The 13,826-nt window shown below is 34.7% G+C and overlaps 1 protein-coding gene across 5 annotated transcripts in view; it reads left to right on the top strand.

Moving 5' to 3' along the window:
• Window positions 1-13,826, top strand: part of KCNT1 (potassium sodium-activated channel subfamily T member 1) — a 221,020-nt gene that overhangs the window by 36,666 nt on the left and 170,528 nt on the right. The gene's annotated exons all lie outside the window — the stretch shown is intronic.

The raw sequence follows: 13,826 nt of genomic DNA, 5'->3' as shown, positions 1-13,826 counted from the left end.
CTTGGTCACTATTAATTGACTTATATGACTGCCAGATTCCTCACCTGACTGGAAAAGTTCATTTCTGACTCTGCTTTCCACTCCTGCCTGTGGGTTTACTAAAGAAACTTGAACTTGAGTACTGCAGGAACAGAGTCAGAAGAGCTAGTTTAGAAAAATAATTAAATGTAAAGTGAATTGGCAAGATGTTACTTGACAACCTAGCAAGAAAATTGTGTGTGTGTATGTGTGTGTGTGTGTGTGTGTGAGAGAGAGAGAGAGAGAGAGAGAGAGAGAGAGAGAGAGAGAGAGAGAGAGAGAGAGAGACAGACAGACAGACAGAGATAGAGGGACATGGAGAGATTACAAAGAGTGTTGTGGGGGAGGATTTTTAAGTGTTTGTTTCTGGCAAAAATAATGGCTGTCACTGATAAAGACTTTAGCACTCTGGAACTCATTAGGAAAAGCTTTTTATCTCCTCGTGTGAATATGAGTGATCTTTTAAGTCACACTATCAGAAAACAAAAGCAAGTGTGGTGTTTCTCTAGACCAGAAATGCTTTCATTGCATTGTGTTTTTAAAGTGGTAGATCCGATTCACTCTACTGGGCTCAAAATTAAATGAATGTATATGAAAGGGATGGTTTTTTCTCCCAACAGGGACTATTCAATTTGCTGGATTAGAGTATATCAAGATGTACTTTCCTGAAGTTGAAAATTGATCGTGAAGGCCATAAATTGGGCTCTTAGAATACCCTATTCATCACTAAAACAAAATGTTATTTTCAAAATAAAGTCATTGTTTTGGAAAATATTAGAGAAAAAGCCACAGGAAACTTGTTCACAACTAGGTTAGAAAACAACAACATTGTAACAACATGAAATGTTCAATCACATATCACAAGTGAATGTTGAATTTTCTTTGGTAACTGTGATGGGACAATACATTGAATAAAAATCATTTTAAAGCTATCAGCATCATAGAATTTAGAGTAAAAGGCCCCTCAGAAATTATCTCATCTAAATGGCTCATTTTGATTGGATTAGCGTGTTCTGGTTATAAAGAAAACTCTTTAAGAGCAAATGCCCAGTTTCCAACCTTTGTTTAAGTAGCCAGAGGAACATTTTGCATTTCCATTTAAGTGCATTCAAACCAAGCCAACATTATAAAGGTTAGATTTATTTTGTTACTGTCTTGAGTTTTCTTGATAGTTCCCTTCTCATATTGGTGCGGATTTAATGGTTATATGTACACTGGGGAGGTTGTGTTCTCCCTTCTCTCCCCGCAAAAAAAAAAAAGAAAAAAAAATTAGTGATTCACCTGTCTGAATAACTTGCTAAATTGCGTCAAATCCATTTACCTTTCTGTTTGGTTGTGATTAAGAGAATTCCGGAAAACAATGCCAACACTATAGAAGTTCTTCAGACTTTAGGAGAAGGGAGGAGTAACACCCATCTCTCTTGAGCAGTACCTAGGACTTTGTTCAATAAATGTATATTGTCTCATTTTATATGATTGTATCTTTTACATTTTGGCTGATGAAAAGAACATGCATATAGGTGTAGTCAATGCCTTCTGACCCAAGAAATGCTGAATTAAGTGAAATATTCTTCCCCCTCTTTGTGATGGAGGTAGAGGGAAGAAAGGAGGAGAGTGACAGTGGAAAGGAAGTGAGATTAAGTAGAAATGTGTTTTATGATATAACAGAAAAAGGCTGACTCTTGGCTTATAAGCTCTATGTGTCACATCAGGAATTTACTTGATATATCTGGACAGTTTGGGCATGTTAAAGAAAAATGTGACATCATGTTATGCTGGAATACATAGGAATAATTGTAGCTACTGAAAACTCTAAGGTTATCCTGTGGCTGTTCCAAATCTAGAGCTTGCTGGCTAGATTGTGTTGGACATTCTTTTATGTGAATACATAAACAAACTTCCTCTCTAAGGAATGAAATCAGTTAAGTAAGTTTTATATAATAGGGGATGTATGCTCACATTTGGATATTTATTTTAAAATGCCTGCTATTTGATTTTTTCATTTTTTGAAATAATGATACAAATCCTTTATTTTGCCTTGATAAAAGGAAGTATAACTTGAATAGTTGCCAGCCTATTTTGATATATCTTTCTCCTTCCTCTTCTCTCTTATTTTGCTTTCTCCCTCCACAGCATAGTTGACTTTATGGTGCTTCCAAAGTCATTTTTAGAGCTGTTAACTGTCTTTATGATTCTTTAGTGTCTTGCTTTCCTCCATTACTGGCTACAAACATGAAGAGATTAAGCATCCTTCAAATATAATTGCAATAAAATGTTTATTGAGTTCATCTATATTGTATCACTGAAGAAGTAATAAAGAGTATAGGAAACTACAGAGGGCACTAGTGGAAAACCAGAATCTTTATCTCTAGTTAACTTCTGACTTCTTAACTTTTTTAATTTCACTGGACAGTGACTCATCCTCTAAATGTGAATCTCTGCTGGAATGATGATAACCCTGTATAGATTAGGGACTGTGACAGAATGAGGTGATAAATCAGGAAAGTGATTTCAGCTTCTAAGCCTACTCTTAGAAAGGTTGGATGGTAGGTGTGAGAGCCTCATGCCAATTCACTAATTTTATGGCATGACTTCCCTGTATCCCTTTGCATACAGCTCATGTAATAGTATATTCAGCATGTGGGGGTGGCATTATGACTAAAGAAGGGGTTGGTTCAGAAATTTTCCTAAGAAATTGACTGGCTTATATTTCACTGAAACAAATTTGGAATATCTAAAGCCCAAGGCAAAAAAACAAACAAACAAAAAAATAAAGTCTTTCTACCTTTAATCATAATTACTTTTATAAATTAAATCAGCAACCCTCACACACTGAGCCCAAAAAACACTGTTTCTAAAGTCTTTTACTAGTTCACTCACTGCCAACTGCCTGTGTGTGAAGACAAGGAATTGGCAACACTAATTGGATAGCTTTCTCTCTCCCCAAACCTAATTACCCAGAGACAAGGCAATCCACAGAGGCATTTAATAAAATTGGCCACCGCCTCATTCAGGTTGAAATCCTCTCTGGAGATCTTTCTACTCATGTTTCTCCCTAGTTGTTCTTCCTGCCCCTCCCAGGAAGGGAGAAAGCAGAAAGGGTTTTAAGCAGGGGTAGAAAAAGGGAAAGGGACTCTGGATGATTTGAACAAGAACTGCTCTTCACCTCTCATGATGACCATACTCTGCCCTAAATCCCACTATACCAAACACCAGGCAGGAAAAGTAAGCATGATAGAGGATGTAGTATTGAACTGAATTGGATTAAATTGAAATTAGAGCAGCTAGAAATCAAGCTTTGTCTAATCTTGGGTAGGGTGAATTTACCAAACGGTATTCCTTCTCTGTGCTCTTCTTTTTCACTCACTCAATCCTGGGAATATACATGTACTTGTTTTAAAACATTGATTCCTTCTTGCCATAGAATCTGATTCTAGATAACTCACTTATGTGGAACTTTAAGATTTACCAAAAAAAAAAAACCTTTCCTCAAAACAACTGTTAGAGAGATTATGTGGACATTATTATTATTATCCCTATTATACAGATAATAAGACAGGCTTAGATGATTGAAATACTTTGCTGAGAGTACCACAAGTGACCCCTAAGAAGATCAATGATTTTCTTAGCACATTACACTGAATCTTGTATCTATTGCTAGCTCTAGATCTTCACCAGACACAACATGAGTCTCAGTTGGGAGAAAGAGGAGGTGTGCCTGCTGAAGCAAATATTAATTACCCAGGTTAGCCTTTTTCTCTTTCCCTCCAGGAACCTTATTTCAGGAAATGGCTTTTTAGGTCTATTCTTGGATACTTAAAAGGTCAAGAATGCCCTCTCTCTACCATTTTTCATTCAGGTCTTTACTTTCCATCCATTTCTTTCTAAATCATATTTTTTTCCTTTCTTCTCTTAGTTCAGTTCCTCTCTATACTTCCTCTTCTATCAACATCCCTAAGTTTATGTGACAGGCTCTAATAGTGCTACTATTAAGACTTCATGTCCAGTTATAAGTGTGTTTCCAGAGGCCCAAAGGCTATTATTTTCCAGGGGGGATAAAAATATATGCTACAGTGAGTCACCACAGACTTCACTCAGGGTACAGAATTAACAGTTGTTACTACAGCATGGGTCCCTGGTAATGGTATGTGCTTTTTAATACGCCCACATAGGTAAATGATGATAAAACTGCCCAGTAAAAGCCAATGTTTCACTTAAAGAACTTCAATCAGTTTAGGACAGATTAATGAAAAGGAAGAGGAAGCAAATCATTCCAAGATCATAGATGGTTATTTTGTTGTTCTTGTTTGAACAAATAAAAAAAAAGGGAGGTGGAGGAAAGATTATTATTTACCTGTTCTTAAACTAGAAAGATTAAATGTTCAGCAAAAGCTGCTTCAAAAGTTTTAATCATCATGAATTTTACAAAGTAAGGAGGAGCTCTGGAATGCTATTTATTCCATCAGAATTATTCTCCAAAGTCAGTTGCATGGATTTTACCACCAAGAATTCTACCTTTGACAAGTGTGATTTAGGAAGGTCATAGTTATTCACATTACTGAAATGTTATCCTTATAGGCAAAATGTTCTGCCCAAAAACTTCCTTAACTTTCCCTTTAAAATAAACTTTGAATCTGTTATTTTTAAAAAATAATTTTAGTGAAATATTTAAAATTGTAGAAATAAATCCTATTTATACTTTATTATTGTTATGTTAATAACTATTTCTTATGTTTGATTAGCATTTTCTAAAGATTTTTCATATATGTTGCAGAATGATTGCTGATCTTCATTAGTAAAGAGAGTTTCTTTACTGGAAGTTCCTTATATCAGTGAAATTATGATTCTCAATCTTTTCTCTTCCTGATCTCAAAATATAAACAGTATTATGTAAATGATGGTGATAAAAAAAAAGATTGAACTCTAACTTTAACAGAAGAATTCCTAGTAATCATGTCTAAAAATTGAAACTGCCCCCAGATTAATCTCTAACCTGACCAGCTATCTAAAAAAATATGCTTTTAGTCATAGGAAAACTTAGGTGAATAAGCAAATTAGGAGAGCAAGAATAGTTTACCATATAAAGTTATAAAACTTTATAACAAAAACAGGAGACAGAGAACATTATGAAATAAAAAATGGATCATTTTGATTACATTAAATTAAAAAGCTTTGCACAAAAAAAAAAAGCCCAAGCAGCCAAGATTAGAAGGGAAAAAGAAAGTTGAGAAACAATTTTTATGGCCAGTGTTTTTGATAAAGGCCTCGTTTTGAAAATATATACAAAACTGAGTCAAATTTATAAAAATACAAGTTATTCTCCAAAATGAAATGATGAAATTTTCAGATGAAGGAATTAAAATCTATCCATAGTTATATGAAAAATTGGTCTAAATCGCTGTTGACTAGAACAATGCAAATTAAAACAACTCTGAGAAATTACCTCACATCTAATTGGCTAATATGACAGAAAAGGAAAATGATAAATGTTCGAGAGAATGTGGGAAGATTGGAACACTAATGTATTTTTGGTGGAGCTGTGAATTGACCCAATCATTCTAGAAAACAATCTGGAATTATATCCAAAGGGCTATAAAACTGTTCCTGCCCTTTGATCCAACAAAACTAGTACTAGATCTATATTGCAAAAAGAGCATAAAAAAATGAAAAGAATCCACATGTACAAAAATGTTTGTAGAAGCTCTTTTTGTGGTGGCAAAGAATTGGAATTGAAGGGACACCTATCAATTGGGAATTACCTAAACAAAATGTGGTATATGAATGTAATGGAATATTATTGTTCTGTAAGAAATGATGAGCAGGCAGATTTCAGAAAAACCTGGAAAGACTTACATGAATTGATACTGAGCAAAATGAGCAGAACCAGGAAAGCATTGTACACATTGTGTAATGATCAGCTTTGATACTCTCAGCTTTTGTTAGCAATACAATGATCCAAAACAATTCCAAAAGACTCATGATGGAAAGTGCTATCCAAAGAAAGAACCATGGTGTTGGAATACAGATCAAAGTATACTATTTTCACTTTTTTGTTTTTTTTTTCTTTCTCATGATTTTTCCCTTTTGTTCTTAGTTTTCTTTCACAACATATCTAATGTGGAAATATGTTTAATATGATTATGCATGTATAATCCATATCAGATTGCTTGCCATCTTGGGGGAGGGAAAGAGAAAAGGAGGAAAATAATTGGAACTCAAAATCTTATAAATGAATGTTGAAAACTCTCTTTACATAATTGGAAAAAATAAAATATTATTAAATGGAGGGAAGAAAGAAGGTTTAAATGAGAAAACTTAATAAAGCCTATCCCACTGCTAGAAGAATAGCTTGGATAAACACATGTTCTGTTTATGATGGATCAGAAACTTGTAGATGTAGATCAATTTCAACCAAATCCCCCCCCCAAAAAAAGTAAAAAAAAGAAAGAAAAGAACCCTCTACAAATGGTTAAAGTCTTTTTTAAAATTTTTTGCAACATTCTAAAGTCTTTATTTATTTGTTTATTTATTTTAAATTTTTTCTATTTTTAAAAACAGAATGAGAAAAAAGAAAAACAGAAAACGAATACAAAACTAAATAAAACAAAACAAAAAAGAACATTATCATGAGCCCAGCAGAATATCAAGAAGATTCAAAATATATAACAACAAATACCCGTTCAAGAGAGTGTGTGTGTATATATATATATATATGAAATTATATTCATGAGTGTCCATCTTTTCTTTACTTCCTTGTAAATTGTTCTATTGTTCTTTGCTGCTCGTCTTTTTTTTTTACTTTATTCTTTTTTTCCCTTTCAACCTCCCCTCCACCCCAAGCAGTCTATAGTTAAGAAAGGATAGAGTTATGTATGTATGTAGATATATACATACACGTACATATACACACTTCCTGCCCCCCCACACACAAACATACACACACATATCTTTCTTATCCCTGCTGACTCTTTTTTTTAATCCCATTCCTTAATTTGCCCTGTAATTATATAACGTCCCCCCACTCATGGATCCCACCCTTGTCTCCTTCACTCACCCTCTACTTCCAGGTCTACCCATCAATTCCTCCTATTTCTTCATTTTCTTTTCTTTTTTTCCTGAGGCAATTAAAGTTAAGTGACTTACCCAGGGTCACACAGCTAGGCAATGTTAAGTGTCTGAGATCATATTTGAACTCAGATCCTTCTGACTTCAGGGCTGGTACTCTATCCACTGCACCAACAAGCTGCCTCAGTTCCCCCTATTTCTTTATAGATTTTGGAGTGTGCTATACTCTTCCTGACATATATATGTAGTTAGTGTTCCTATTTAATCTATTCTCGATGTGAGGAGGTTTTCAGAACTCTGAGCCCTCTTCCCCCCTTTAATGCCTCTGTGTCTATTCTTACTCTGTACCTCATTTGTATAACATGATTGCTCTTTTTACCTTAACTCTGCCCCAATCTTTCTTTTGAGCTACCCTATTGTTGATGTCAGTCCTAAACCTATGATATACATTTCCCTTGTAAAAAAAAAAATAATAAACAACTTATTCATGTTGAATTCTTTGAAACTGATCTTTGATATTGGCTCTTAATATGCTAAATTTTCCATTAAGTTTGGGTTTGGTTAATAGAAAATCCTGAAAATTTCTAAGTTCTTTGAATGTCTATTTTTTTCTCATTCAATATCATAGATAATTTTGCTGGATATGCCATTTTTGGCCACAGGTCCAGTTCTTTTGATTGTTGTAGATATGATTCCAGGACCTGTGATCTTTTATTGTAGCTGCCAAGTCCTGTACATTCTAATTGTAGCTCCAGAATATTTGAATTGTTTTTTTTCTTGTTTCTTGCAAAATGTTTCTCTTTGATCTAGGGGTTTCAAAATTTGGTAATAATATTCCTACATTTTCCACAAAGGATCTTTTTGAGGTAGTGAATGGTGGATTTTTTTCTATTTCTACTTTCCCTTTGTTTACTATCATTCCCAGACAATTTTCTTGGATTATTTCTTGCATTATTGTGTCAGAGTTCTTGTTTTTGGTCACAACTTTCAGGCAGTCCAATTATTCTTATATTTTCTCTTCTGGATCTTTTCTCCAAATCTGTTGTTTTCCTTATAAGATGTTTCACATTCTGTTCTGTTTTTTCATTCCTTATAATTTGTTTTGCTATTTCTTGGTTTCTCATAGCTTCACTGGCTTCCCTTGCCTAATTCTAATTTTTAAAGTTATTTTCATCTTTGAGTCTCTGTATCTACTTTTCTAGTTGGTTAACTTTTTTTTTTCATAATCTTTTTGTTTTTCTTGGATGGTTTTTTGTTTTTGTTTTTTTTAGTTTTTCCTCCATGTCTCTCATTTGATTTTAATTTTTTTTTTGAGTTCTATAAAATCTCTCTGGTAAAATCTCACATTACTTTTTGGGGCAGAAGCTTTTTTTACTTCAGTTTTCTCCTCTGAAGATGAACCCAATCTTTCCTGTTCCCACAGGTAAGTTTCTTATGGTAGAGTTCTTTCTTCTTTGCCAATTCATTTTTTAATAAAAGTTATTGGTGTAAACACCTCTAATGATGGAGAGGTGCCTTTAGCTTCACTTCCGTTCTTCCTTCTGACCTGGAACCCCAAACCAAGAGCTCCGCCCTTCAACAAGTGCTGCTGCCAACAGAGTCCCTGCCCTGTTGCCTATGTATACACCCATTTTGGGTTCCTTCTCGCCCAGTGCCACAATAATGTAAAATAGCTGGACCCGATGTTCCTGATCGGCTGAGGCTCCCTGGGCTTTTCCAGACTTAGTCCCCAATTATTCAAGCTGTCCAGGAGGTGAAAGTCTCTGTGGTTCCTGCTGAGACTCCAGTTAGCCCTAGGACTTCCTACTGGAAGTTTCTGTGGAGCTAGCTCAAAGGTGTTTACACTTCACCTGGGTTAATCTTTGGCCTGAGGTCTTTCTTTGGGTCTTTTCAGGATGTGCCTGGAGGACCCTTGTTCTGCCCCAAAACTTCTTGATTTTTTGCTAATCTATATTCTCCTTGAGGCACAAATTTGTCCCACTTGTAGAGGAAATCTGAAGAGCTTGGAATTTACCAACCCACTCTGCCATTTTCCCAGAATCCTCCTCCCTTTTAATGATTTCTTATCAGAGAACTCTAATACTTAGAGCATTCATTCAGAACCCTTAGTGCCTCTGTGGAGCAATGGCAAGAATATAAGGAAACCCAAAGGTTTACTCAGGACTGATCTCAGGGCAAGAATCCTCTCAACACCGTAGTGACCCTGCAGCAATATTCCCACATTCCAGTCCCACACAAAATTGTAGATGCTAATTCCTCTGAGCCACACAAAGGAAAGGAGAACAGAAAAAGTATGGTCAGGGAGCTAGCATCCATGGCTGTAACGACACAGCCTTAAAGAAGAGAGACTGAAAAGCTTCTGGGTCAGACTTGTTACCCCAAAGGTTATTCAGGGCAGGAACCAGGCCAGAAAACTCTATATCATCCAACACAATAAGGCTGAGGAAATTTTGCAGCCCAGCTTCTAAAGTCTATCTACTAGTAAAAAGAGAGGAAGCAAGTGATGAGTCAAAGTGTCATGTCAAAAAGGGGCAGAGGACACTGAAATACCAAGGATATCAAAAGAAAAGGTCTTAATAAAAGCCCCAGTGGATAAAACATAAATCAACAAAAAGGTCTGAAAATCAAAAAAGAGAATGAATAAAACATCAAAGAGAATATAAACATTAACAAATATTATAATACAAAAGAAAGTGAAATAATGCCTAATGAAAGATAGAATCTTATGGAATCCCCAGTGAGCAAAGATCAACTACAAATTGCATAATAGTTTTAAAAAGAAATAAGAAATTAGGAATTAGATATAAGACAGAGATCAGAGTCCTCAATTTAAAATTTTAAGAATCACAATTAGAAGATTAGGAGGAAAAAATGAATCTATAATGGAGAAGCTTCATTTAAAAAATTATAGGAGATAAATGTATCTGAATCCCAAAATACCAAAGTCAAGATTAACAGAAAGTCAAAAACATCCTCTTCAATGGGAAGAAATTTTTTCTGACATTTCCCAACCTTTTTAATCTGTTGAAAATAGATAAAAGATTAGTTTGCCAATACCAAGTACTTTTACCCTCAAGAGTTGAAGTGAAGCAAAATATTTTTTCAAACAACTACTTGTGGAGAAGAGGTTAGTGGGGGGTACCCCAGAGGCTGCCAGAAATATCAAAAAGAAAAGCAACAAACTAGAGACTTTGGGAAAGGGGACCGCCTACCCAGATTGAGCAGAGATGGGTTGTTTATATCAGATGAATCTCTTTTTGGCCTATCCTTCACTTGTATTCCTGCTGGGTACCCTCTGTTATCTCCACGAAAGAACTCACCCCAGGACACCTGGCAAAAGCATAACTGTTTGACTTATTATCAGGCAATGGGATGTGGGTGGGGTAAATTGGCAAAAAGAAACATCTGGACATATAAGCCAGGATTACAAATCTTAGCTGTAGTCAAGAGTCCTAGAGCAAGAGTTAGGAAGTCATTGCAAAATATCTAATACCAATTTGTTTACAAATAGATATTCCTTTCTCTGTGATACAGAGAAAGAGGACCAGCCTGAGAATCAAGAAACCTAGATTCTAATCCTAACTCTACTGCCATCTTCCTTGGTGACCTTGAGCAAGTAATATTTAATCTCTGAGCCTCAGTTTCCCCATCTGTAAAATAAAGTTGCAAACTGAAAAGATATCCCAACCTTCCAGGAACTTGAATATTGCTTTGCAATTCCTCCTCAACTCTTTTCTATTACTGTCTTTTAACTTACTTAACTATTACTGTTTTTATATTAATGTGTAATCAAATTGTAGAAATATAAATGTATATAAAAATAAATATAAAATTAAGGCAAATAAGCAGTTTGATTTAAAACACTAGATTAAATGAAGCTTCTTTCCAGTAGAATCTTTCTGCAAATTTGAATATACTTCTAGAAATTCAAACAGTATCATTCATTCATGTATGCTAATGATTTCAATGGAGATAGAACTTCTTTCTCAAAACAAAAGAGTGATCTTGTGAGAAGAAATGAAAACATAATAATATTCATATATAATAACTGCTCTGGGCATATTAACTGATGACAGACAGGTCCTTGCCTATGATGCACATAGGTTTGGCCACTGTTTTTTCTTAAAGAAAGGGAACAGGTAGATGACTTTACTGAAATGAATATTGTACCACATTCACTCCTAAAGATCATCTTCCAGAAGAACAAGTTCTTGAACCTTTTTTATTTGTTTTTTGAGCACAGAGACAGAACAAATTTCTACACCAGGTAACAACATAAAAAACATTCACAAGCCAAACTGAGCCAATAGAAAAGATTTATCATTTAATAATTTTATCATTTCCAATCAGAAAGGAGAATGGAAGAACAATGTGGTACTCAAGACCACATTAGGGAAATTGTCTCTTATCTTGGTTCCAGACAATTTTATTGCCCTGCTGTCATTTATTAGTCATTTTGAATACTCCTAACTCAGTAGCAATAGAATTTGAGCTTAAGCTGTATCTCCAGAAAATTGAGGAACAGACTTCACAAGCAAATCAGTACTCTCACTGGATACCCACCCTGTTCCCTTGTGACCAACAGCATTTGTGAAATGGCTGGATAAGGTAAAGAGAAGGCAGTGAGGGACAGAGCCATGGCTGTGTCCAGGATCAGAGCCCAATCAGTGACTAGAATTAGTGTGTGACTAGAAAACTATTATTTTTTCACTATGTTTATCTTATTGTAGAATTGAAAAATTGTGACCTGTATAAATGATTCTCTCTACATTCCTCTGGGACAGGATTAGAAATACCATTCAACAAAAACTTCTATATTCCAATACAAAGACAAAACAACTCTTTTACCAAGGAGCTTACATTTTACTGAGGGAAATAAAAATGTCTTCAGATAAGTAAATACAATATATTAGGTATATGCAAAGTAAAAAAGAGCAGAGGGAAAAAGTAGAACTCAGGAAAGGCCTCATTGTAGGAGGTGGCTTTTGAGCTAAGTCTTGAATGAAAGATATCAGAATTCTAAAACAAAAGTTGAGGAAAGAAAGCATTTAAGACTTGAGAACCAGACTGGGCAAAGGTACTAAGATAGAAGGCAGACTATCCTGTATAGGAAACAGGAAGCACAGAGTACTCCAAATATTTTAATACAACGTTAAGCTGCACAAAGACTTTGAATACCCTTTAGATTAGCTTGTTTGGAATATAATGTGTTAAGGGAAGAGATGTTTAAAAAAAAAGCCAATTATAAAAGGTTTTGATTGCCAGAAAAGGAATTATGCATTTTATCCTAGAGGTAATAGGAATAAAAAAAATGAAGCTTTTTGAGCAGGGGAACGAAATGGTCAGAACTGCACTTCATGATTAACAGTTTGACAGCCATGTGGCAAGATGGAGATGAGAGAGATGAGAGTGAGAGAGACTAATTAGGAGGCTATTGCACATGTTAAACTAGATGAGAAGTGAAAAGGGCCTGAAATAGGATAGTGTTCATTAGATAGAAAGGGAGAGATGTAAGAAATATTGTAGAGGAAGACTCAAAAAGATTTAATACTCTTTTAATATTGAGGAGGGGAAGAATGGAAGGATTACCAGTAGTCCAAAGTAACAAACCCAAGTGATAAGGAAGATATGGCATCCTCGAAACAAATAGGAATTGATCTCAGGACGCATTCTCGGCTTCTAATTTAACTTTAATTTAATTAAAATATTCAAATGGAACCATGAGCTCCCTGATAATAGATATTTCCTCCAGCATTGATGATCACAGCCTATCTATACCTGACCATCATATGATTTTTTTCCATGTTCTCCAATAAGATTTGTCTACTCAAAGTGCTGGAAGTCTTCCCTCTTTTCTCTTAATTATCATGAGAAGAACAGTGTAGCATGTGGGCTTGCTATCAGTAATTCCTCTCTTGATTATATTTCAATATCACTTCCTTTTCCCATCTCACATTTCTTTGATGTCATTTTTATTTTGGTTTTTCTTTATAGTTCCTTTTCAATGTGCTAAAACCTATTCAGAGTTATCACATGCCTCTCCAGTGCCCTATAGCTTTTTAATTCTTTAGAGGCTATAATTTCCCATATCTTGTAATCATATAACAATAATGGTAGAATAATAGTTTTTTTTTTTCAAATGGATCTTTATTTCAGGGAAAAGTCCAGGGTCACCAAAGGAACGTCTTAATTTTATAGAGGCAATCCAGCCTACTCTCCTCCATTTATTTAATTCTTGGCCCGACTTGTCTCTTTTCAGTGTCTGTTCAAGATCTATACAATAGATAAGTTCTATATATTGTCCATCCAATTGCATGTTATATTCTGCACAATAGGCAGACTAGTGATTCCACCTGCTAAGATTTTGCTATCAACAGCTTTTTGTTGTCTCAGTTGTAATCTTAAATGGCCTCAGGAGAATTGCTTAGTTGGATTCTTCATCAAGATTTCTCTAAATTAGTTTTACTATCCCTTATTTTTCATTGTTTTATAAAAGAATTTTATATTCTAAACAAACATAACCATTTAGTAAGTCAATAATAGTTGCTAAGTAAGGTACTTTTCAGGTTCTTTGTTACCTCATAATTGCAATTTGTATTAATTAAACCTCTATAAGAAATTCACATCAGTTTCTGTTCTTCCTTCCACCCATATCTCATTTTTTGATACCAATAGCTGTTTAATTTGATCTTATTGGAGATTTTTCAAATGGTGTGCTTTTGCTTTTTTCTTATTTTTATTTT

This window comes from Sarcophilus harrisii, chromosome 2 (genome assembly GCF_902635505.1).
Source record: "Sarcophilus harrisii chromosome 2, mSarHar1.11, whole genome shotgun sequence".
NCBI classification, from domain to species: Eukaryota; Metazoa; Chordata; class Mammalia; order Dasyuromorphia; family Dasyuridae; genus Sarcophilus; species Sarcophilus harrisii.
Note: the sequence above shows the minus strand (reverse complement) of the source record. Positions and strands in the feature narration are given on the sequence as shown.